The sequence below is a fragment of the Malus domestica genome, chromosome 11, assembly GCF_042453785.1.
Source record: "Malus domestica chromosome 11, GDT2T_hap1".
NCBI lineage: Eukaryota > Viridiplantae > Streptophyta > Magnoliopsida > Rosales > Rosaceae > Malus > Malus domestica.
This window is the reverse complement of record NC_091671.1, coordinates 916,808-942,541: the sequence shown is the minus strand read 5'-3', so window position 1 is coordinate 942,541 and position 25,734 is coordinate 916,808. Positions and strand designations below refer to the sequence as shown.

General features: G+C 39.4%; 2 long non-coding RNA genes across 2 annotated transcripts; both read left to right on the top strand.

The window, feature by feature from the left end:
- The first annotated feature begins 215 nt into the window (after nt 1-215).
- LOC139189098 (uncharacterized) lies at nt 216-1,796 on the top strand. Its single transcript, XR_011572608.1, has 2 exons — nt 216-859; nt 942-1,796. It is a non-coding gene; the product is annotated as an uncharacterized lncRNA (long non-coding RNA).
- A 5,215-nt stretch (nt 1,797-7,011) lies between these two features.
- LOC103401595 (uncharacterized) lies at nt 7,012-18,465 on the top strand. The gene is made up of 9 exons (XR_011573043.1): nt 7,012-7,530; nt 15,970-16,060; nt 16,810-16,917; nt 17,046-17,162; nt 17,243-17,301; nt 17,403-17,590; nt 17,693-17,772; nt 17,858-18,119; nt 18,253-18,465. It is a non-coding gene; the product is annotated as an uncharacterized lncRNA (long non-coding RNA).
- The last annotated feature ends 7,269 nt before the right edge of the window (nt 18,466-25,734 follow it).

Below are 25,734 nucleotides of genomic sequence, written 5' to 3'. Positions count from 1 at the left end.
AACAAAAAACCTTTTCCCTATTTTCCTCCCCAAAACAAGGAAAGGTGTTGTCCACCTTCTTTCTTTATAATTTTTTTATAGCCAAAAGTTGTTTAGATTTTTGTGTAGCCGAAAGCATTTGCAAGTTGGCCACTATCCAACATAGTGCACTGGAGAGAAAGAGAGAGAGAGAACACATAGGAGAGACGACATCATCGACCTTTGCTTTAACCATCATATCCCTAACCCCTTGTGGGTTGCAACCCAAGATCCATTGAAGCATCCAAAACATTATAAGGGTGCCCTGGGGCGGAGAAGAAAAAAAGGAAATGAGAAACTGAGAAGGTGGCTATGATAACGATTCTAGCCAAAGCATCTAAGAAGAAGACCAGGTTGGCAAGCGCTTCCGGAGCCTATCTAGATAAAGCTCCGGAGATTGTTGACCTTGTTTGTTCGACCAAAGAAAATTTACAGCAAGCCCTCACCAGACACTAGCGGAGAAAAAGGCAAGTCATCATTGTGAAGGTGTCGGCGTTGGAGCAAGGGTTATTAAGGAAGCAATCGCAACCATCTGCACTTTCGTCTTCTAGTTTTACGGCTGCCCCTTCTGGTAGTCAAGTTCTAGTTGATGATCCAAACAACCAGGCGCCTAATGAGAGTTACATATTCTTCTTGGTATTAATGAAATAGTATCTATCTTGGTGCCCTGTTTAGTGATTCGGCTTGCTGTTGGGTTAGAACCACTCCCCTAGATGCAAGTGGTCTCCGTAACGCAAGACATGCTCAAGCTTTGATTTGTTCGGCTATTGCTTATGCTGATTCCAGGGGAATTATGATTGCAGATGACCGTAGGAAGAAGTGCTACCAAAATAGATATGCGGTTAGCATTCTCAATTTTCCATATTGCTAGTTGTTTTTGTATTTCTTTTTTCTTATCATTACCCTTGTGTACCTTTCTTCAGGTAAACACCTGGATTGATGCTTTGATTTGGGCCCAAGCAGACGAGAATTCCAAACTTGAGGTTGCTTATAAGAGTGAATTGAGTGGCAGGATCAAAGTTGAGTGGGATCTGTAGGACATGAATGTTAGGCATAAGGCGCTACTGGACATGGAGTAGACTTAAAATGCTGAGGAGGAAGCCTTGAAAATGTGTTTGGAAAAGGTAAAAAGGTTGTTGGCTTTGGAGCGGAGTTCATGGGATTCTGACAGGTCTATTCTCCAATTGAACTTAGACGCAGCCTGAGATGAATTGTGTTAGGCTGAAAAAATCTAAGCAGAGTCTTCTCAGTAGAATAAGGAAAATGTCACGGAGTTTCAACGACAAATCAAGAGGACATCACGCAAGAATACAACTAGAGTTACCTTGATAGCTACACGGGTCAGGATCACCGTGACGAGTAAGGCATTGCTCGCTTTTTGAAGGAGATACGGGATGCTGGTTTACCGGTGCCTTCTTCGCTTGTGGTTGATGCGTCGATGCTTGCCTTATCGGAGCAAAGTGAGTTTTTTTTCCAAGTTTGAAGGGTTGATGAAAGATAACAGTACTACTACCATTGACATTCCTACCGTCAATTCCCTCCAGTCAATCCTGAGAATATAGCGAATTCCGATGGTGCGGAGAGTTGTTTTCTTCATGCTTTGCTAGGCCAGAATGGGGGCCAATTATCGAACATCTTGCCTATGTCTGGGTTTTGAATTCCTTTAACTTTATTTGAAAGTCTTTTCCCCTGTTTAGCGTATGTCTCTATTGTTGTTTCTACCATTTCAGGTTTCGCCTGATATACGTGTCTCTAATTAAACTAATTTTCCAGAGTGAGCTAACTTTGGAATGATAAGAAACAAGGTGGAACATGGATGAGTTTATGGGCTCGGGATATAGCACAACATCCCCCATGATGATGTTCATTCGAAAAAAGTTTATCTCCCAAACTCGGTGTTTATAGGGTACCCATCGTGATATCCGAAGTACCACCTTCCTCTGATACCAGGTATTGAACCCATAGAGAATCCATGGAGAACCCATTCCCTTGCCCCTGCATTTTTCGCTAGATCAGAGATGACGGTATTTTGTTTATTGGGAATGCCATCCCATTTATTTGTCCATCTCATTCCCTTTATGGGGGTTCTTCAAATCTTTTGCAACATGATGTTTGAGGAGCGTATGGTCTTCAACTCATGTTGCGTGTCTGTCTCTAGCGAATCTTAAATGAAAGTTCTTTGAAGACGTAGTCGTTTGCCTATGGGTTGGAAACATTTTTTGAATCCTTTTATCAGACCATATGCGTTGGACTTAAGTATTTCCGATTGGACTACCTTGGTTGGCTTAACCAAAGCATTTTCGCGTATCGGAGCTCCGTTGTAATAAAATTCCTCCTAAGGATTACCTAGTATGGATGCCCCATTCGCACTTGCTAACACTTGGTGTTGCAAAACTTACTTGACTTAGTAAGTTTGTTTGGGATATAAGTAGTCGTACTAAGGGTCAGAGTTCAAAGCCACCCTCATATGAGTTTCGAATCGCCCTTTCGACTATTCCTTTGAATAGCGTAAAGCCCAAGTTTGAATGTCAAACCCACAACCTTGTTGGTTGTATAAACTTTCTAAAGGCTAAATGGTGCATTAGACTTTTGGGTCAAGGTGCCATGTGCCCGTAGCCTGCCAATTGTTACCGCGCTTATTACAGTTCAAATCTACTAAGCTGCTAACCGTTCTAGACGGATTGGGCTAAAGGATGCTCCTATGACAGTGTAATTTTGAACTTTTGTAAACTTGCATTTGTGCAAAGTTAAATGTTGGTTTTTTGCTGGTCGTCGATCTTCGTTACCAGTATGCTTGTCCGATCGATCTTTCTCTTTGGGTTTGGCTGAACTTTCCTTCTTTGCCTTATCCTTGACAAATTCCCAGAAGTGCCCTGGGTCCAGCAGTTCTTTGATGTGATCCTTTAGAACTCAACAACCTCTGGTGGCGTGGCCAATGCTTTTGTGGACAAAGCAGTATTCGCTTAGATTTTTCTTAGCCAGATGTTCCGAGAGCAGTTTTGGGCGTCGGAACCACCTTTCTATAGTGGTGAGGCAGCTATCCTGACAAATTACACAACTACTCCTAATTTAATACGAAGAATCAACTGTCTAATCAATTGAGGAATGAATGACCTATTCATTTTAAGAATCGATGGCTTAACGGTTTCAATAGTTACACTAAATTAGTGGACGAACATAAATGTCGTGCAACACTATATTTACTTTCCAGTTTTCAATTTTTTTTACCAACAAAAAATGAGTGAGAAGCCAAATTGGAAAATATTGCTTTGCTTGAGTGTTGGGTGCGTGTTACTCATGACTCGGTCACAAAAAATGAGATGGCGGTGCTCCAAACGTGGAAGAAGTTTGCCCAATTTATTGAGCAGATTCAAGGCACATCCCTGAGTATAAAAAAATACGTGAATAGGAATTGCGCTTACCCAACGGGTGAAGTTGTAGGAAAACAAATACTATTTAGAGTGAATAATAAAGCCAACTTAAACGTCATTGCTCTTGTCCTCCTAAACTATAGATGGAAGTTCTCAAACCCAAAAAATAAAAAACAAAATAAAAAACAGGTGGAAATATTCTCCCCATTCACAATTCAACTTTGTCCCGTTCAATTCTTATAATATTGTCCCAGGAAACCTCAGTTTGTTTAAGGTAAGTTGAGCTACCTTCCGCCGGTTTTCAATGGTTTCCATTTGGTTTCCTTCCCCTCCATATTAAATTACCAGGAAGTTCCTCCCGTGGAAAAATGTACGGACCTCGCCGCACTTAGTCTGATAGCTGAGTCCTGCTGTTTCTCTTTCATTCTTCCCCCCTACTACGTATAAATATAACCATCATCAACTATCTCTGGAATATTTGATCTCTATATATTCTATTACGACACTTAAGATAACAGTCCTTTGAACGGCAACATGAGGTCGTCACCAAAAATTGTCACCAACGATTGCCCTTTGACGCTAAACCCTATATGAATATACGACCACGAGTCACTGATCATTTGATTGTGTAATTAAGTAAAAATATTCGTAAAGTTCAACGGGCCACAAAACCAAGAAAAAAAAATGTTTTCTTATTAATAATGAGTAAAAAGAAAGAGACAGTAAAGAACTCGCAATTTAATTTGGGTATTTTTCAATTCTTATAAAACTGTCCCTGAATACAAACAAGATTGCCCTCTGAATAACGGATTTGGATCCTCTCTTGGCCCAAGGAGGGAATCCTCCTAATTAAGGAGTGTGGATCGTTTGATGAAAATTCAACTGTTACAAATAGGGAATTCCTTTAAAATTATAATAATTATAGTTGTTGGATTTTCATTCAATGACCCACACTCATTGGTCAGGAAGATCCTCTCCTTAAGCTCACGAGAGGATCCAAATCCCTGAATAACAACATGAGGTCATCACTCGTCACAGTTGTGAGCCTTCACATGACATACTAACAAGGACTGATTTATGCACACCCTTTTTTATCTTTTTTACTTTATCTCTTTATGCTTCGTTTGATCATCTTTTATTTATACAATCCAATGGATAAATAGAAAGAAAAGTATGTATGAAGTGAAAAATGGTGTGCATAAATCATTCTCCTATATCAATAACTGGCCATCACATTTGTAAGCTAATGTTGCTAGTTGTAATAGATTAATGGGATTAATTCTAGGTTTCCTTCTGGTCTAATTTTCATATTAAATTACCAGGAAGTTCCCTTATTGCCACCGGGCACGTATTTTTCCATGCCTTCCATTCTTCCCTCCTTATATATAAATCAACATATCTCAAATCATTCTCCTTATTAACTCGCTCTCCCTCCCTATATATCTCCATCTCTATCTACCTTTGTACAGAATAAAATGATTTGTTTTGTTAATACTGCTTACAATTGCGAACAAGACCTAGAAGCCGCAATGCAACAAGTTCCAGATGGGAGGACTAACTATAAGTACCCCACCAACAACTTTGATTGGCCACAAATCATCGTCGTGTTTTGCTTGACAGCGGCGTTTGGACTAGCGCTCCTCCCCTTCCAATTTCCCTCCGGCAAGCTTCCTCTCCCTATAATCTTTTACTTTCTTGGACTATCAATCTTACTTGCTTTCACTTGTATCTTGGTAAGCAAGTTTATTCACTTCAGCTACTGTCTTGCCGGAATATCAATCGCCCAGATTTTCCATCATTTTGGCATCTTCTTTGGAGTCACAGCCTTCTTTATATCCATCATTGTCCCATTTCCTTTGTGGTTTAAATGTGTTGCCTATTCTATCTATGTTGTCGCCTTCCTCCTTGTAGTTCTCTGCAATCTTCACTTCAATAAATATTACAAACCTCATGATTTTAAGTACCCTAAAACCCCAAACAATTCAATTTCGGAAACCGCCATTAATCCTATGGTAGAATCATGCCGAGACAGTACTAGCACCATTGATGATCAAGCATGCACCAATAGTATCGAGTGATGTGAAGAAACTCTCATGTAATGATATATATATATATATGTGTGTGTGTGTGTGTGTATGTGTGGTGCGCTCACGCGCGCACTGCAGTACTGGTGACTGCCTCATATTTGTCGTAGGTTTTTCAAATGTCAACTGTTGTTTATTCTGTTTGGAGTTTACTTGTCTGTCTTACTAATGCTATGTTTCATCAAATCTAGTTAATTAAAGTGTTACTTCTATATATTTCTTTTAGTGAAAGCACTTGTGTCCACCAATTCATTGTCTATAACATCGTGATGTATTTTAACCTTTCAAATTGTCAAAACTGAAACGGTAAGGACTTGGGAGCATTTTAAAATAACTGATGAAAATATTTTTGAAATCATTACTTAGTAAAAATTTGGATAAAAAAAACAATTTAAGTGTTTCTTATAAAAAGCACATATCTAATGCTTCCTGCAAGAATGTGCTTCTTTTAAAAAGCACATATCTGATGCTTCTTTTAAAAAGCACTTTAAATTCTTTTAAAATCCAAAATTAGGTTCACCAAAAGTGCTTTTAGTCATACTAAGAACACTTTCATACGAAAATTTTCTTTTTAATATTTAATAAAACCCATTAGAACAAAAAGTTAAGGGAAGTCCATAATTGTGAATTTGGGCCGGTTATTGTGTTGTGTGGGTTGAGACTTGAGAGTGAAGCCCAAATTAGGCATTGAGTTATTTATACATATTTATTTACATTTTGATTTTTATGCAATTGAATATGATATAAGTAGCTTTATATATCTGTATATTCTACAAAAACTTAATTTTGTAAGCCCAAATAAAAAATTTCCATACAAAAAAAGTATAGAGACAGAAAGTCAAAAGCAAAATTAACACAAAAATAACATAGAAATCATTATCTAAAGCTACATTAATAAAATCTTTTTTGTCAATCAAATGTGGGTAAAAAGATAATTTTATCCTCTACCATAAAACAAAGTCATGGACAATAAAGTAAATTCACACAAACTGAAATTTGCAATTTTTTCAGGGGTGTGATATCCACACACCCTTATTCTCACACAACTTTTTAATTTTCGACTGTCAGATCGGATGAACTGAAGAAGATCAACGGATAGAAATTATTAAAAGGTGTGTGAATAGCACACCCTTTTTTTTTAAACATCATCCAAGTGCGATCCTAACATTTTCTAATTTTGAAAACTAAAAAATAAAAAGGAAACTTCCTCCCTTTGATCACATTCCTTTTTTCTCCCTTTCTCCTTCTCATTCAAAAATAAAAATAAAAATTATTTTAACACACAAAGATTAAAGAACCAAAAAAATTAAAGAACCAACATACGTCTAAATAGTTAGTAGGCAATGACAATTAGTACACTTACACGAAATTGATTTCTCTTTTTGAGTTATTAAACTTTCTTAATTTTTTTTTTGTCTCTCTTATAAACAATGAGTTATAATTTATGAACAAATAAAATAATAAAAATATCGATCATCGTGCATGTGAGCTCTGGCTCTGGTCAACAATTACTAGTAATGAATATTACACCGTATAATATTTACGAAATTAATATGTTGAGGAGGAGGTAGCAACGAGTGTGGAAAAAGCTAATTCTCCGCCGAAATCGAAGAAGACTAGGTAAACCAAGGAGAGAGTTGAAGAGGAGGTAGCAACGAGTGTAAAAATCTACTTCTCCGCCGAAAAAGAAGAGCCCGAGGCAAACCAGGAGTGCGAGAGTTGAAGAGGAGGTAGCAACGAGTGTGGAAAAAGCTGCTTCTCCGCCAAAATCGAAGAACCCGAGGCAAACCAGGAAGGCGAGAGTTGAAGAGGAGGTAGCTACGAGTGTTGAAAAAGCTGCTTCTTCGCCGAAATTGAAGAATCCGAGGCAAACCAATAAGGCGAGAGTTGAAGAGGAGGTAGCAACGAGTGTGGAAAAAGCTGATTCTCTACCGAGGAAGCCAGTGACTCAGGAGGTATCTGCGGCTGATGAAGACGGAGAGGAATCGAGGTTTATTGGCAAACCGATGGAAGATGAGGAGGCTCGTAAGCAATACCCCAAGCGATATGTGGGAGAGGTTAGAGATTTTGTTTCAAGATTTTGTTTTTTTTTTTAAAGAATTTAGTTTGTATGTTGTGAAAATGTTGGAGATTTAGGGGTTATAGATGATCAAGTACTGGACTTCAAGGATAAGTGGTATATGATAAGACAAATAAATGGGTTTTAGAATATTTGTGTGTCCAAGCGTTAATGTAGCTGTAACATTTGTGGTAGGATTAATACTTTACCCATTTCCTAAATTCGTATGATTTTTACCTTTCGGTGTTGTCTAATATGGTATCGAAGCTTTGGTTTCAAGAATTTTTGGGCTTTAAGCTTTCAACCTTGATTTTACAGTTCTTTGTTGGACTTGCGTAATTTTAAAGTTGTCGAATTTTGCTAAAGTGTTTTGTGTTTGTGTTTAGGCCCAAAATAGTAGTTTAGGCCGAGTATAGAATCATTCTCGGCCCGGAAGGCCTTGCGGCATGGATCGTTCAGTACGTGGGCCTCCAAACCTAGGTCGGCTAGGTCAAGACGTAGGATAAGTCGAGTCCTAGTGCAATAAGGAGTCTCGGCAGGATTAATAACCCGAGAGCGAATCCGGTTCAATAAAGGACTAGGTTCACAGTCATAATGAAAGTAGGATTGGTCGAGTCAGTGTTTGATCAGGAGAAGAAGCCCTAGTCCGAATAGGGTTTTAACTCGACCTTTGGGGGAGTCGTTGCTATAAATAGAAGAGGTTGTGCATCATTCAAAGCCTCTGCAATTCAACACAAAACTCCCATGTGCTAGCTCTCTCAACAACTTTGAGATTTTTCTTTTCTCTTTTCGCTGACACATCTTCTGTTGGCATCAACAACACTATGAAAGCAACCGGTGATATCTTAAGTCGGCATAGATAGCTCTGTCATCGTAGAATCAGCCGGTCTCGCAGTATCTTCCGTTGGCATCAACAGCACTGCGGCGAGGACGGTTGGTTACCTATCCAAGTCTCGATCGAGAAGGATTTTCGGATCCTTATTGATTGAGGTCATCTCATTAGCCTCCTCGGCGAAGTGAGGTGTTACAGTATATCGAGCTCGGCGCATTGCACGCCGAGTTATTTTATGATTGGATACTCCCAAGTGGGATTTAAAGTTCGGCATTCAGACGGCCGAACCACGTTCACTATTAAAACTTATATTTGCTTTGAGTATTTGTGCCCTTACACTTTGGTGTCGATTCGGCGTGAGTTTACTCTAACAAATAACATCACTGTGATTGAATCCGACGACGACGATTCGTGAACTTCGTAAGAATAGTAACCTTGTCTTCAGGTTCGAGAACCCAAGAGGCCGAGACGTGTTCCTTCCTCGGTCGCAATCGCAAGACGCAGAAGTCAGCCGCGCACCCAACGCAACATCAACAAATTTACTCCTCGGCCGACGAGTTGGCACGCCCCGCATTCATCGAATGACGTAGTTCGCTTATAGATTATTCGGCCTGCGTGCCACGTAGGCTTGGTAGTTTCTAGGGTCAATAGTTTGTGATGGAAACATGAGGGATGAATCTTGTGGTGTTGGCAGGATGGGGTGCGAAACCCTCTCTCCCCTCGCCTCCTGTCCCAATAATATGAAGTGGGATAAATTCTTTCTGTTGTAAATTTGTCATGTAGAATTATGCATTGCTAGTAATCAGTTGTGAGCGTTCTATGTTATTCAGAATCACTGGGTCACGAAAAGAAAGGAAGAAATGCTATGAAAGGACAATTACAAAGAGTATTGCCCTTTGGTAATAGGAAAATTTGAGAAGCAAACTGATACGTTAGGTTAGTTATGACCAAAAGAAGTGAAGATATTTCATCTGCCACTGTATTTGATTCAGGAAATACATGCTGAAGATATTGAACTTGAATATACCAATCGAAGTGTGGAAACTTTTGGGAGAGACAGGTATAACATGGCTCACTAACCTTTTCAATAGGATTTTGAAAACGAAGAAGATGCCAAATGAGTGGCGAACGAGCACTTTGGTGCCTATCTACAAGAATAAGGGCGACGTACAAAATTGCATGAACTATAGGGGTATTAAGCTAATGAGTCATACAATGAAGCTCTGGGAGAGAGTCATTGAGCATAGATTGAGGCAAGAGACACGGGTTTCGGACAACCAATTCGGGTTCATGCCAGGGCACTCAACCATGGAGGCAATCTATCTCTTACGAAGATTGATGGAAAGATATAGAGATGGGAAAAAGGATTTACACATGGTCTTTATAGATTTGGAAAAAGCGTATGATAGGGTCCCAAGAGACATTCTTTGGAGGATTTTAGAGAAGAAAGGAGTACGAGTAGCATATATCCAAGCTATAAAGGATATGTATGAAGGAGCAAAGACTGCCGTAAGAACTCATGAAGGACAAACCGAAAGCTTTCCCATAACTGTAGGATTACATCAAGGCTCATCCTTAAGTCCTTACCTTTTTGCGTTGGTAATGGATGAGTTAACAGGACATATTCAAGATGATATTCCTTGGTGTATGCTTTTCGCAGACGATATAGTGTTGATAGATGAAACTCAGGAAGGGGTAAATGCAAAGCTTAACCTTTGGAGAGAAGTGTTGGAATCTAAAGGTTTTCGCCTAAGCCGATCAAAGACAGAATATATGGAGTGCAAGTTCAGTGCAAATGGAGGCCAAAACGAATTAGGGGTGAGGATCGGAGATCAAAAAATACCAAAGAGCGACCGTTTTCGTTACCTAGGATCTATCTTGCAAAAGAACGGAGAATTAGATGGAGATCTCAACCATAGAATACAAGCTGGATGGATGAAGTGGAAGAGTGCATCCGGCGTGTTATGTGACCGCCGTATGCCACTGAAGCTCAAGGGAAAATTTTATAGGACGGCAATAAGGCCGGCGATGCTGTATGGCACAGAATGTTGGGCGGTGAAACATCAACACGTACACAAAATGGGTGTAGCGGAGATGAGGATGCTTCGTTGGATGTGTGGGCACACGAGAAAGGATAAGATTAGGAATGAGGATATCCGGGGTAAAGTAGGAGTAGCCGAAATTGAAGGAAATATGAGAGAAAATCGGTTACGGTGGTTTGGACATGTGCAAAGAAGGCCTACTGACGCTTCGATTAGAAGATGCGACTATGGGACAGAGGTTCAGGGCCGAAGGGGTAGAGGAAGACCTAGGAAAACTTTGGAAGAGACTCTAAGAAAAGACTTAGAGTACTTGGATCTAACGAAGGACATGACACAGGATCGAGCACAATGGCGTTCTAAGATTCATATAGCCGATCCCACTCAGTGACTTGGATTTTCCAAGTCTCCAACCGAGAAGTTTTCCTCACTCGGAAAATTAAGGGAACACTACCCCAACCTACATGCTCCACTCAGTAAGCTTCAACATACAAGCTTCAACAAAAGAAAATTCAAAGAACTTAACGAATAAGGCTTTGGTGTATTTAACACAGTACGTTGAAATGAAGGAAAGCTTATTTATTGATATCCCCGATAAGCTACAAATATGTACATATACATGAGTCAAAATAAACACACAAGAGGGAGCCTTCACAAAGGTTGCTTAGGAGAAGTCTCAGCAGTCGGTAGAGCCCCAGAAAGAGAAGGCACCGGAGGGGGATCATTTGGAGCCTCAGTACTGGACAGAACCCTAGAAGGAGAAGGCATCAGAGGTTGATCATTTGGAGCTTCATTACGCGGTACAGCCCCAGAAGACCAAGGCAATAAATGCCTTTGGAACAAACCCACAAATCTCTGATGATCAAGTAAAACCTGACCATCAGTTTCTTTCATCTGGTCAAGCTTCCTCTTCATGTTTGTAGCATAGTCATGTGCGAGCCGGTACAACTGTTTATTCTCATGCTTGAGCCCTCTAATCTCCTGTTTGAGACTCATCACTTCAGCCGCCAATGATTCAACTTGGCGGGTTCGAGCAAATAGGCGTTGGGCCATATTAGACACAGAACCTGCACACTGAACACTGAGAGCCAGCGAATCCTTAACAGCTAACTCATCAGACCGTTTGGAAAGTAGTCTGTTATCTTTGGGAGTGAGAAGGTTCTTGGCCACCACCGCAGCGGTCATATCATTCTTCATCACGGAATCCCCAACGGTAAGAGGACCAGTAGGGAAGACGAAGGATGGGCGCCATATGTTGTCTGGAGAAGGTGGGGCTGCCTCTTCAACAAGGTTCAAGTCAAAACGACGGTCGGAGGGGCCAGACATTTTCAAAGGTGTTGAAGAGAGAAGAGGTCGGACAAATCAAGATCTTAGAAGTGCAAGAATGAAGCTTCTACTGGTGGAGATTCAAGTGTGCTTTGGAACTTAATGCCAGCCCCTATAAAAATCTGCACTCGACGGAGCTTCAGAAATCGAAGAGGCGCCTGCTCAGAAATCGAAGAGGCGTTTGCTTTCTCAAAAGCTGGGCTGCTTAGAGATCACGAGGGTTGATCTCAGAAATCGAAGAGGCGTTTGCTTTCTCAAAAGTTGGGCTGCTCAAAGACCACGAAGGCCGATCTCAGAAATCGAAGAGGCGCTCGCTTTCTCAAAAGCTGGGCTCCCCAGAGACCACGAGGGCCGATCTCAGAAATCGAAGAGGCACCTACTTTTCCAGCCTTGTCAGCACCTATCACACGCACACTCAGCTTTGCGGAAATTATGGGCATTCTGTCGAAGACTTCTGGTGAAGTAGAAAACACATGAATCTTACTGTTCAATCACCCACTTCCCACACGCAACAATAGCTCATGGGTACCACATATAACTTTGCCAAAGTTCTCTGCCAAAGTTGAGCACGTGAAGCTTGCAGCTCCCACTACATCGCTCTGACCAAGAAGGGTAAAAGAATAGCAAAGAAACAGCACTAACAAAGTTTAGACCCATAAATTTTGAAGGTCTAGCTACCATATTATTACCCACAAGGGTAAAGGAACAGTACCACTGCTGGATAATTGGAAAGTCCCTGTGTGTCAACCTCTGTGCTTCGTGGCAAGGTAGACTAGCAAACATGCCCAACCTTTACTCACATTCGAGAAAACACTCCCAATAAGATTGCTTGCTCCAAAATCGAAGAGGCACCGTCCTCCGAATCTCGAGAGCTAGACTCCCAACATGACTACTTTCTTAAAAATCGAAGAGAATGTAAAGGAACAGTACCATTGCTGGATAATTGGAAAGTCCCTGTGTGTCAACCTCTGTGCTTCGTGGCAAGGTAGACTAGCAAACATGCCCAACCTTTACTCACATTCGAGAAAACACTCCCAACAAGATTGCTTGCTCCAAAATCGAAGAGGCACCGCCTTCCGAATCTCGAGAGCCAGACTCCCAACATGATTACTTTCTCAAAAATCGAAGAGACACTGCTCCCCGAATCTTCGAGAGCCAGACCCCCAGCATGATTGCTTTCTCAAAAATCGATGAGGCATCGTTCTCCGAATCAATTGAAGAGGCGCTCGCTTTCTCAAAAGCTGGGCTGCTCAGAGACCACGAGGGCCGATCTCAGAAATCGAAGAGGCACCTACTTTTCTAGCCTTGTCAGCACCTGTCACACGCACACTCAGCTTTGCAGAAATTATGGGCATTCTGTCGAAGACTTCTGGTGAAGTAGAAAGCACATGAATCTTACTGTTCAATCACCCACTTCCCACACGCAACAATAGCTCATGGGTACCACAGATAACTTTGCCAAAGTTCTCTGCCAAAGTTGAGCACGTGAAGCTTGCAGCTCCCACTACATCGCTCTGACCAAGAAAGGTAAAAGAATAGCAAAGAAACAGCACTAACAAAGTTTAGACACATAAATTTTGAAGGTCTAGCTACCATATTATTACCCACAAGGGTAAAGGAACAGTACCACTGCTGGATAATTGGAAAGTCCCTGTGTGTCAACCTCTGTGCTTCGTGGCAAGGTAGACTAGCAAGCATGCCCAACCTTTACTCACATTCGAGAAAACACTCCCAACAAGATTGCTTGCTCCAAAATCGAAGAGGCACCGTCCTCCGAATCTCGAGAGCCAGACTCCCAACATGACTACTTTCTCAAAATCGAAGAGAGGGTAAAGGAACAGTACCATTGCTGGATAATTGGAAAGTCCCTGTGTGTCAACCTTTGTGCTTCGTGGCAAGGTAGACTAGCAAACATGCCCAACCTTTACTCACATTCGAGACAACACTCCCAACAAGATTGCTTGCTCCAAAATCGAAGAGGCACCGCCCTCCGAATCTCGAGAGCCAGACTCCCAACATGATTACTTCCTCAAAAATCGAAGAGACACTGCTCTCCGAATCTCGAGAGCCAGACCCCCAGCATGATTGCTTTCTCAAAAATCGAAGAGGCATCGTTCTCCGAATCTCGAGAGCCAGATACCACAGACCACTTTTCCAAAATGCTCTGACAGAGTTAAAACATGTGAAACTGGCAGCTCCCACTACCGTGCTATGACCAAGCAGGGTAAAGGAATAGCATTACTACTTGTTGTTAGGGAGACTCCTATATATGTCGACCTCCATCCCCAACGGACAGGCAGACATGCAAAAATGCTCAACCCTTCATCATATCTGAGAGGGCACTCCCAACGAAGCCTTTCGAAATATTCAGCTTTCTTTCCCCCCGATAATACCTCTGCAAACAAGCTATACTAGAGCAAGAATATCTCATATCATCAGGGTTAAAAGCAAGAGTATCCCATATCATGTTTTTTCCCTGTCTTTTCCTTTGGCCTTGTTTTTACCTGCAAGACAATGAGAAAGAGAGCAATCAGTCAGCACTTGGAATCAAGCTTCCAGCCAGGAACTGACTGCCTGGAACCCCTTACCTGGCATTGCTCTCGAGTACTCATCTGCAACATCTTATGTTTCCAGGGAAGATTCTGCATCTGCTTGAGGAACAGATAGGGCAAGTGCGAAGGATACAAGGAAGCATGTGGAGACAAGCGTAACAGCACACGTGCCGATACATCCATTACTCTGTCAAAAGCAAAAGTATCCCATATCAGCAGGGTGGAACGTACTCTAGATTTGATGGACTTGTTTTGACCCTCAAATTCTTCAGTCGGCCTTATACTCTGGAGGAAACCAGAAAACCCTCCAGCTCAGTTCAAGAATAAGCCTGTGGAAAGTTACTTCTTCAAAAGCAAAAGTGTCTCATATCATCTCTTCTCATTTTTCTTCTATTTATCCTTCATGCTGCTGCAAGATGGGGAGAAGGTGAACAATCAGTCGGACCTCTGGTTGCTTACCTTGTCTGTCACCTCTTTCAGCAGACCCCCTAGCTCGGCGACTTGGGGGACTCCTACTACATGGTTTGTATCGCGCTTGACCAAGCCTGAAACTACAAGTAAGCTTCAAGTGAAATTGATACATTACCTTGTGCATCTCCACCAGTTAAAGATACCACCCCTGGATGGAGGAAGAGTACTTCCAGAGAAGATGCCACATCTACCTATGAGACAGATAAGGCAAGTCAAGACGACACCACACTCCGATACTTAGAAGTTTCGTGATTACGAGATCATTCTCCCATAATATTTCCTAATGTCATTTATACTAAATCATTCACTTGTACTCACTAAAGGAGAGCTTGAACCTATGTACTTGTGTAAACCCTTCACAATTAATGAGAACTCTTCTATTCTGTGGACGTAGCCAATCTGGGTGAACCACGTACATCTTGTGTTTGCTTTCCTATCTCTATCCATTTATATACTTATCCACACTAATGACCGGAGCAATCTAGCGAAGATCACAAAAAGCGACCGTTTTCGCTACCTAGGATCTATCTTGCAAGAGAACGGAGAATTAGATGGAGATCTCAACCATAGAATACGAGCTGGATGGATGAAGTGTAAGAGTGCATCCGGCGTGTTGTGTGACCGTCGTAGGCCACTGAAGCTCAAGGGAAAATTTTATAGGACGACAATAAGGCCAGCGATGTTGTATGGCACAGAATGTTGGGCGGTGAAGCATCAACACGTACACAAAATGGGTGTAGCGGAGATGAGGATGCTTCGTGGGATGTGTGGGCACACGAGAAAGGATAAGATTGGGAATGAGGATATCCGAGGTAAAGTAGGAGTAGCCGAAATTGTAGGAAAGATGAGAGAAAATCGGCTCCGGTGATTTGGACATGTGCAAAGAAGGCCGACTGACGCTCCGGTTCGAAGATGTGACTACGGGACAGAGGTTCAGGGCCGAAGGGGTAGAGGAAGACCTAGGAAAACTTTGGAAGAGACTCTAAGAAAAGACTTAGAGTACTTGGATCTAACGGAGGACATGACACAAAACCGAGCGCAATGGCGTTCTAGGATTCATATAGCCGACCCCACTTAGTGGGAAAAGGCTTTGTTGTTGTTGTTGTTGTTGTTGTTGTTGTACTCCCAAGTAGTCCTTTTGTGTTTTAACAGGATGGTTACTGTTTGTTTGTTTGTTTTCTGATTGGAATTTTTATGTTCAATATAATTGAAATCAGTGATGAAGATATAATTCAAGCTCGTCGTCACTACACAAAGGCGTTGGTGGATGGAATCACTTATGATCTCTATGATGATGCCCATGTGCAAGTGAGTTTTCATGATTAGTTGTTTAGCAGCAAAAAATATAGAAACACTCACAAGTGAAAAGTAAGACTAGCTAATTGGTCTACTCCATTATGTGATCGTATAATCATAATTGTTTCCCTTTTGCAACAGTTAAAAAATTAGCAAAATCGATAATTTGACGATATAGTTTTCATCACAGTAATGTTTTGTTGGATTTATGTCACAAGTCGACTGATTTTTCCCTTCTTAGAAAACTAACTTTACCATTTAGCCATATGGATGGCATACAAAAGTGATGTACATTTTTTACAACGTCTTTGTTTTGAGCGCTATGACTTCTTAACTTTGACAGAAAACTAAATTGAAATAAAGGGTGATGTTGGGGAGACTATCTATTCAAACCTTATTTTGTAAACCATATTACGTGGTTATTAATGATTGGATAATTACCTAAGTGATGATTGCTAATATCAAAATAACTTTTTGACTAATTTTCTGCTTATCAATCTATCTGCTTATCTCCATGATTGTTGGAATCCTCAAATTATATGATTCCTGACATGCCAATTCATTGCAAATTTCACATAAATGGTTCTTTTCTACAACATTTGGGTTATATTTATATAATTTGACTTGCCATATTTCAAGGTAAAGATAACTGAAATTTTGGTTGTAGTGAGTGATTCATGTGCACAGAATGTTTTTATGTACTCTGTTTTTATTTGCTATTATGTGATTTGACAATGTTTCCCATTCATTTTTATGTTTAGGGAGAGACGAAAGAGGAACCCTACATTTGTAAGATTGTGGAAATGTTTGAGGCAATTGGTGGTATATTATATTTTACTGCACAATGATACTATAGATCACGAGACACTGTAAGATATTTCAAAAGAAACCTTTTCATGATTCTCTTTCCAAATACTTTGTTTCATGGTTTTGTTACATTAAAAAGTAAGAATCCTGCTATTGGGCGCTGAATTATTAGTTTTTCGCTTTCTTGTAGGTCATAAAGCACTGTGCTAGTGTTGCTTGTGAGCGTGTATTTTTTTCAGATGTCCGAGACGACAACCATCTGGATTGTCTTGTTGAAAAACTTCATATTATTAGGCTGACACTAAATGTATGCTTGAAGTTTCCATATTCATGCTTTTTTGGTTGTTCATGAAGTCCTTCATGAATGAGTTGTCCTTTTTCTCTCAGGTTGATCAAGATGTGAAGAGTAAATCAATTCCAGTGTGCAATTACTATTGCGACACCAAGTATTTGCTACCGTATTCTACTTTTGTCAATCTGCGAACAGGATATTGTTCTCTTTCTACTTACTGTCATGATGCTGGTTTTTCTTTCTTTCATTTGCAAGGTTCATATGAATTCACATGTTATCTCTGTTGAGGATGATGTGTTGTTTGGATAGTGAGGTTGATTCAAAGCTGTCAAATGGTGTGTGCGAAATCAGAAGTAAGGCTCCTGGACCTAGATTTGGGTTGTGAAGGGATGTCCACTGGCTTGTGCCTTGGTGCACATTTGGGCAGTGTCAATCTTGTAACAGTAAGTTCCTCTTTCTTAATTTATTTTATGTTAATCTTTTGACATATATTGAATAGACATGAAGGCAAAGCCTGATATTGTTTTCTTGTTTATGTCGTTTAGATATGGGCTGTTGACTGCAATGGATACGCTTGCAAGAGTCTAGAACAGAAGTACAGAACTATCCAGAGACAGATGTTTGTGTTTGTATCCTACCGTTTTCCTCACCTTTGATTTGGTGCTTTAATTTTTCTTCTTGTATAATTCATTGTCCAATTCACACATCAGGTCCGAAATGAAGCTGCTGAAGATTTCCTCAAAATGCTCAAGGAATGGAGAAAATATTGCTTCTGCTTAAAGTTGGTTGAGACTGACAATTTAGAGGCGGATGTCGAGAAGAGTATGCTTGAATTCTTTAGGAAGGAAGATGATGAAGAGGAAGAAGATGTTAGAGGAAATGTTAAGGATGATTCTGAAATTTTTAGAGTTGATTGCGTAGGAGTATGTTTTGGTGACCCCCAAAAAAAATGAGAAGGAAATATACCTAAAGGTATGAACTTCGAAATTTATAAATGCATGTTCTTTAAATATTTATAACGACATAGTATGCGAGTAAATGGTTAATGCAAATCTAAATTCATTAGTTCCTCATGCAAAATTTGCTTGCCTTGTGATGTATGTAGATTTATTGGAAGGGCTACAGGCCTGAGGAAGACACCTGGGAGCCAATGAATGAACTGGACTCTGCAACTATTCTTATTTATGCTTGCAGTATTATCTGTTGCATGTTTTGTATCATTTATGTAAGCAGGCTGTCGAAGACTTAATTACTGAAGGTTACAGATGATATACACATGTTTATCATGCACCATGGTTATTTTTCGTATCGTGAAAGTTTTATGCTTCCTGGTATTATTGAACGTATAATTGCGGGTTTGACATAAATTTGAAATCATAAAATGAAATATTTGCTTCAAAACGCAAAAATGATCCTACTTTCAATATTGAGAGAGATTGAAATTTTGTTCCTAAAATGGTGAGAAAAATCAAACTGCATGTTTTGATTCGGTTAGAGCGAAAGTACTAATAACGTATTGCGATGAAAACAATTTGAGAGAATGAGTGAATTTTATTTGAGAGTTTCTTAGTGTGTTACAGTGTGAGGCATAATTACTTTTATATTGTAGTGAGGCAATTATCTTGGCAAATTAGACAAATTTTCTTAATTCAAGAGGGAGAATCAATTGCATGATCCAATAAGGAAAATGACAATTCATTTGAAGAATCCATAGCTTAAACGGTTCCAACAGTTACACTAAATTAGTGGACGGACATAAATGTCTTGCAACACTATTAATTTTCGACTTTTCAAATCTTTTTTTTTTTTTACTAGAAAAAATGAGTAAGAAGACAAATAGGTCGATTGGATAAGTTATTTTGCTCGAGTGTTGGGTATACTCATGGCTTGGTCAAGAAAAATGAGATGATGGTGCTCCAAATGTGGAAGAGATTCATGTACAATTTATCGAGTAGATCCAAGGCACATCCCGGACCAAACATGAAAAAATGAAAAGAAAAAATATGTGAATAGGAATTGCCTCACCTAACAGGTGAAGTTGCACAAAAACAAGTATTATTTAAAGTGAATAATAAGGTCAATTTAAATGCCATTGCTCTTGTCCTCCTAAACCAGGTGGAAGTGATCAAACCAAAAGAAAAAAATACCCCCGCTGGAAATATTTCTCCCCAATCACAATTCAACTTTGTCCCGTTCAATTTTTATAATATTTGACCCAGGGAACCTCAGTTTGATTTTTCGAAACTAGACCCTTTTTAACACACGTTGAGCTACGTTCCTTCCAAATTCCATACGCTTTTCAGTGGTTTCCAATTGATTTGTGCATGTTTCGCATCATCCACTTTGCCAATATTTCATCCGTCATCCTACTTTTTAAGCATCGTTACCTTGAAAACTTTTTGAAGAAAATGTTATAATATTTCATTCAACTCCGGTTCTTTGGTCGCAAGTATAATATTTTATCCACCATTATATTATTGTAATTGAACTAATTCCCTCTTTCGTTCAATTCTGGGTTGTCTTTGAAAATATTTCAATTTTGAGGGATCCTACATAATATCTCTTAAAACCCAAAGAGACAAAACCCATGGGTCGATGCTTCCACCTTTTGGAGGAGACGAGAGATTCCCCACCACTCACTTGTGTTCCTTGGGACAATTTTGCTTTTGCTTACAATTTCCTTGAATTGCCTAGGAAAGGTAGTATGATATAATCAGGGATTTAATTGTCTCAACTGGAAAGGTAGTAGGGTATAATCATCCCTAAAGTTCGACCGCACCACATGTGCTACAATAAAATGGTATTTTTGTAACTTAAATTCTAGAGAAGAAAGACTAATGATGTCATCTTCTATACGTGTTAATTTTTGTTTTTCCTTCAAATATTTAAAAAGTGTTGTTTCAATAGAAAATTAAGTATTAAAAGTATACTTTATTTGTAGTTTTTTTCTTTATTAAAATCAAGAAACTTTGATTAAAAATTGAAAAAAAAATGTTTCAACTTTGAAAAAGAGAGATGGGAACCTAGTTTCTCCTTAATTAATTATAAAATTTGCTTTTTTAAATTACTAGAAGGTTAAGTTCCCAAACATAAGAAATTTTTAGTTGTGACGGGAACACAAATGGTACACCACGTGTTTTAATAGGAGTGGTGGTAAATTTTATTTTTTAAGTTATTAACTTTTTAGCACACATATCTCACCATTTGTATAGTGACACGTGATGTACCACCCAGTGTAGGAAAAATCTCTCCCTCGACATCTGCCAAGACATCTGCCATTTCTCTCTCTTTGCCAGTTTATATATCTGCATGCAAACATTTCCTGAGCATCAAATACCTCTTCCATTCAAACCATCAAATCTCAGAAACCATATCCTCATCAAGGACCTCTGCCTCCACATATATATATCTCCATCTCTACCAACCTTTGTGCAGAATAAAATGAGCTCTGTTGTTAATACTGCTTGGGATCAGTACTTGAAGCCTTTTCTCCTTGCAGTTATAGTAACGCCAACCCAACGGCTCAAACTTCTGATAATTGGTCCCATCGATCGAGATCGCGATTCCCATCGTGACCTAGAAGCCGCAAGGCAAGTTGCAGACGGGAGGACTAACAGTAAGTACGACAACAACAACTTAGACTGGGCAACGATAATTGTAGTGTTTTGCTTGACAGCGGCGATTGGAATAGCACTTCTCCCCTTCCAAGGTCCCTCCAGCCAGCTCCATCTCCCTGTAATCTTTTACTTTCTTGGACTCTCAGTCTTACTTGCCTTCACTTGTATCTTGGTAAGCAAGTTTATTCACTTCAACTACTATCCCGGTGGAATAACAATCGCCCTGATTTTCCATCAATTTGGCCTCTTCTTTGGGGTCACAGCCTTCTTCATATCCATCTCCATACCATTTCCTTTGTGGTTCAAATGTGCTGCCTTGTCTATCTACGTCGTCACCTTCCTCCTTGTAGTTCTCTGCAATCTTCACCTCAATAAATATTACAAAACTCATGGTTTTAAGTACCCTATCCCCGCCATTGATCCTGCGGCAGAATCATGCGGAGGTAGTGCTAGCACCATTGATGATCAAGCATGCACCAGTAGTATTGAGTGACGTGAAAAAAACTGTCATGTAACGAGGATGTGTGTGTGTGTATGAATATATATACACACACGGACACGCATATACTGATTAGTGCACTGGACTGCAGTACTAGTGGCTTCCTCATATTTGTCGTAGGTTTTTCAAATGTCAACCGTTGTTTATTCTGTTTGGGGTTTAGTTGTCTCAAGCCTCTCACTGATGCTATGTTTCAACAAATCTAGTTAATTAATTTGCTACTTCTATATATTTCTTTTAGTGAAAGTATTTGTGTCCACCATTCGTAAGTGTTTAGAGTTATCGAACTTCTATATATTTCTTAAAAAATAAAAAAAATAAAAATAAAAAGTTATCCAAACAGAGAGAAAACGTGGAATACAGCAAACGAACTCGCATCCCTACCATACAAAAACACGTGAGAGAATTTCCATTTAGTTTTGAAGCCTGCACTCCATGGCATACAGCAAACCAACTCGCATGGCTGCAATCTTAGTTGCTTAATATTTGCTTGAGAAATACTAAGGGATTCTCTTAAAAATGAGACACTCTATGGACTCCATGTCACGTCATATTTTTTGCACAGAAAGTAATGTTAAACTTGAGCCTAAGAAAATCCCATTAGCATTTCTCATATTGGCTTTTAATACAATATCTTCCAGCAATTAGAATGTACATGGTTCCCAAAATGTCTGTGGTTTATATTTGAATGTACCATCGTTAGTTGTTCAAAAAAAATGTACCATCTTAAGAGTTATTTTCAGGAACTCTTAAATTTTATTGCAACCTCTTTGAATTCAGGAACTCTTAAATTTTAGTTCGAATGTTTCTTTTTATGTTTGTATCAATATTTTCAATTAGTATCAAATAAATCGTCATCATTTCACCTAAAAAAGGTCATTATACGCCAATAATTTTCTAGAGTGGCATTATTATGGCATTATTTTAGCATTGTTGTGTATATGTGGACTTTTCCATTTTTCATCTTCTTTCAACAAAAATTTCATAAAAAAATTAGGTAAATTCATAATTATTTGGTTTATATTTACTTGATAACCAGATAGTTTCCAAGTTAATTTTTATTTTTTTTAACTCAACGATCATGGTGAGGATTTTTTACACTATGTTTGGATGAGAGAAATAAAATTAGAATTTGGATAAAGTCAGAATTTATAAATTGACATGAACCAATTCCCTTGTTTAGATTCATAAACATAGAAATTTAGAGTTTCAGCGTGGAAAAAAAACTTGGAATTTGGGACCTCCAATTCTCAAGTTTGAATTGCATGTAAATAAGTGTCATTTCCCAATTTCTATGATTGAGAGTTTAAAACTAACAAATTTCATATTCAATTATATTGTTCTTTTAGGTTAACCAAACAAAAAAATTCACAAATTCTAGAAAATAAAATCTTATCATTTCAATTTTCGTCATTTTAAAATCCTTAGTAATATTAAATTTTTTCATCCAAACATAATATTAGAGTAGATCATACTGTGAATTTTGAAACAAATTCCACTAATCTCTAATAACAGATCGTCAAATATATCATGTACTGCTCTTCAAACTATATCTTTAATTTGCCTTTCTTTTTTTTTTTCTTTTTTTTTGGAGAACTTAATTTGCCTTTCTTTGTAGTCAAAAAGTATAGCATTTCTGGCCAAGAAAAAAAGTGAAAAAGTTAACCATTATGCATCTATGGGTGTCACAACTTTAAAGCCAATTGGACCGAGCCTCTCTTCCTTGTCTTTTCCACCTCTCTTCCATTAATGGAAATGAGAAAGCAAATGCCTAACCTTCTTTCGTGATGAAAATGTCATGCATTAAAATGGGGCACATTTGTATAGCTTAGGTAATCAAAATGGATAGATTTGTATGCTCCTCCATTTGTAATAATGTTCGAAGTTTTATAATTTAAAAGAATTAGAGTATTGTTTTGGGAAAAAGAAAAGGATTGTTTAGCCAGGCCAACCAAAGAAACCAATTAGATTTTTTTCCCTTCTTGAAATGGGGATAATTGGTGGCAAGCCACGGTTATCTACCTCTTTCGGGGGCTGGAAAGACTCGCAGAGGCATTTCAGCCTCCCCCTAGCCACAAATATGGCTTCCACACCAGCAGCGGGTTTCAAACCCGAGATCTCCAATTTTTAATTTGAAGGAAGCCTCGCAATCCACCATTTACCACTAAGCCACCAGCTCGTGGTTAAGCGGTTTGACGTTTGATGACTTGTTTTTCTGAAAGTGATCAGAGTATGGAGAGATTTTTCAATGTGACTGGAATACGGGGTGGTACAATACGTGTCATTATACAAATAGTGGGATATGTGTGTTGAAAAGTTAATAACTTAAAAATTAAAATTTTCCACCACTTATATAAACACACATGTACCATCCGTGTTCCGGTCATAATGAAAATTTTCTCCAAAGTATGAAAGTCAGTATAAATGTATTTGATAAAATTAAATGTCAAAATGATATAATTGTATACAATAAAAAAGTGGACATGATAGTAAGGGTGGTGGGGACGGCAACGGTAATGAGGATAGTGGTGGTGATGGTAGTGGCAATGGTGGGGATAAGGTGGTGGAGTCAATAATAGGGCGTGGTGTTTGAGGTGAAAAGGTAGCAGTGGTGCCAATAACAATGATGACTATGGTGGTGGTGATGACATTGTCGGTGGCAATGGTGGTGACAACCATGCTGATTGTGAAGTCTCGTTTCTGGATTTCACTACTATAATTTACGTATTTTGAATTCGCGAGATTTTATAGTAATTTCACGAATTTAAATTAATTTTAGATTTTAATTACTTGGTTACAAAGTTTAATTTTTCGGAAATAATTATTTAAAATCCGTAAACCTTCGGGGGGGGTCACTCTTAATGTTTTCGAATTAAGCTCGATCCTACAAGCACGTAGGGGAAAACTGTTCGTAAATTGGAGTTGAAAAGAAGAAATTAGAGGCATTTTAGTTGTTTAAAAAAAAAAAAAGGAAGCTGCCAGATGGCAATGGGAGAGACGGAGAAAATGAGAGAAATAAGGGAGGAATCAGGAAGATGAAATGAGGGAAATGAGAGAAGGGGATGAACTAGTCAAACCTGGACGATGACGATAAATTTAACTTTTATGCTTGTGTGACATGTTAGTTATAGGCCGTGAGAAGTTCATAGTGTAGGTGCCTACATTGTAACTCATAGGGGTAGGTTATGTGTTGAACTTACTGCACCATGTAAAAGTGGTACATGGATGGTCCTACTTGGTATATCTGCGATAGGGGACCATACATATTACAAGGTGATCATGCTTGGTATATCCGCGATGGGTGATCACCACCTGCATGATTAGACTATGTTTATGGTTCTGCTTGGTATATCCACAATATGAGACCATACGCATTCTAGGAGTTATCATGTTTGGTATATCCACGATTGGTGATCACTACCCAGAGCTATAGGATACAGTCCTGCTTGGTATATCCGCGATGAGGGACTGTTATGGGTGATCATGTTTGGTATATCTGCGATGACTGATCACTGCCTACGTTATTAGACTATGCCTATGGTTCTGTTTAGTTTATTCGCCATGGGGGACCGTATGCATTCTAGGAGTGATCATGCTTGGTATATCCACGATGGGTGATCATTACCTAAGTTAGAATGTGGTCCTGCTTGGTATATTTGCAGCTGGAATATGTGATCATGTCACTCGCGCTAGATCATTGAAAAAAGTGCAGATGCGATATGTGAGGTTCGTATCTGGTAACCAACTGAAGGGCGCTATATGGTTGGGTCGCAACAGACCTCAAACGGACCAACATGACTGCGTGCAATATTGCATGCCCCCCCAAGCAGCGATTAGGAGATTGGTATGTATGACCAACGATCGAGCAATCATTTATAAACGCTTAATGAATGCCTCTGCCAAGCCGTTATGGGTGTGAACATGGGGTACTGGATGTTCAACTTCAACCTCAATAGTCATCAAAAGTTTTAGATGAGAGTTCTCCAGCATTATCCAATCGAATATATTTGATCAGAAAATCAGGGTGGTGAGCCCTAAGCTTGATAACCTAATCCAACAGTTTGGATAATGCAACGTTCCTTGTGGACAACAAGAACACGTGTGACCAGTGTGTGGAAACATCAACCAAAACCATAAAATATGTAAATGGTCCTGCATATAGGGTGAATCGGTCCACAAATGTCCCCCCCCCCGGAATCCTTTGTAGAAAAATATTAGGATTCGAACAAATCTTGTCATAAGAATGCCTAATAATAAGTTTTCCCATAGAGCATGTTTGACATGTGATTCCTTGAATCAAACCTAAACTTCGGGTTAGTGGATGCCCATGTGATGATTTGAGGATACAACGCATCACTATTCGTCCAGGGTGTCCCAAACGATCATGTCAAACTGTAATTTCATGCGCAGTCCCAGAGGTAGGGTCGGCCACATAGTAGGTTTCTATAAGGCATATGGTCGTAGTATACAG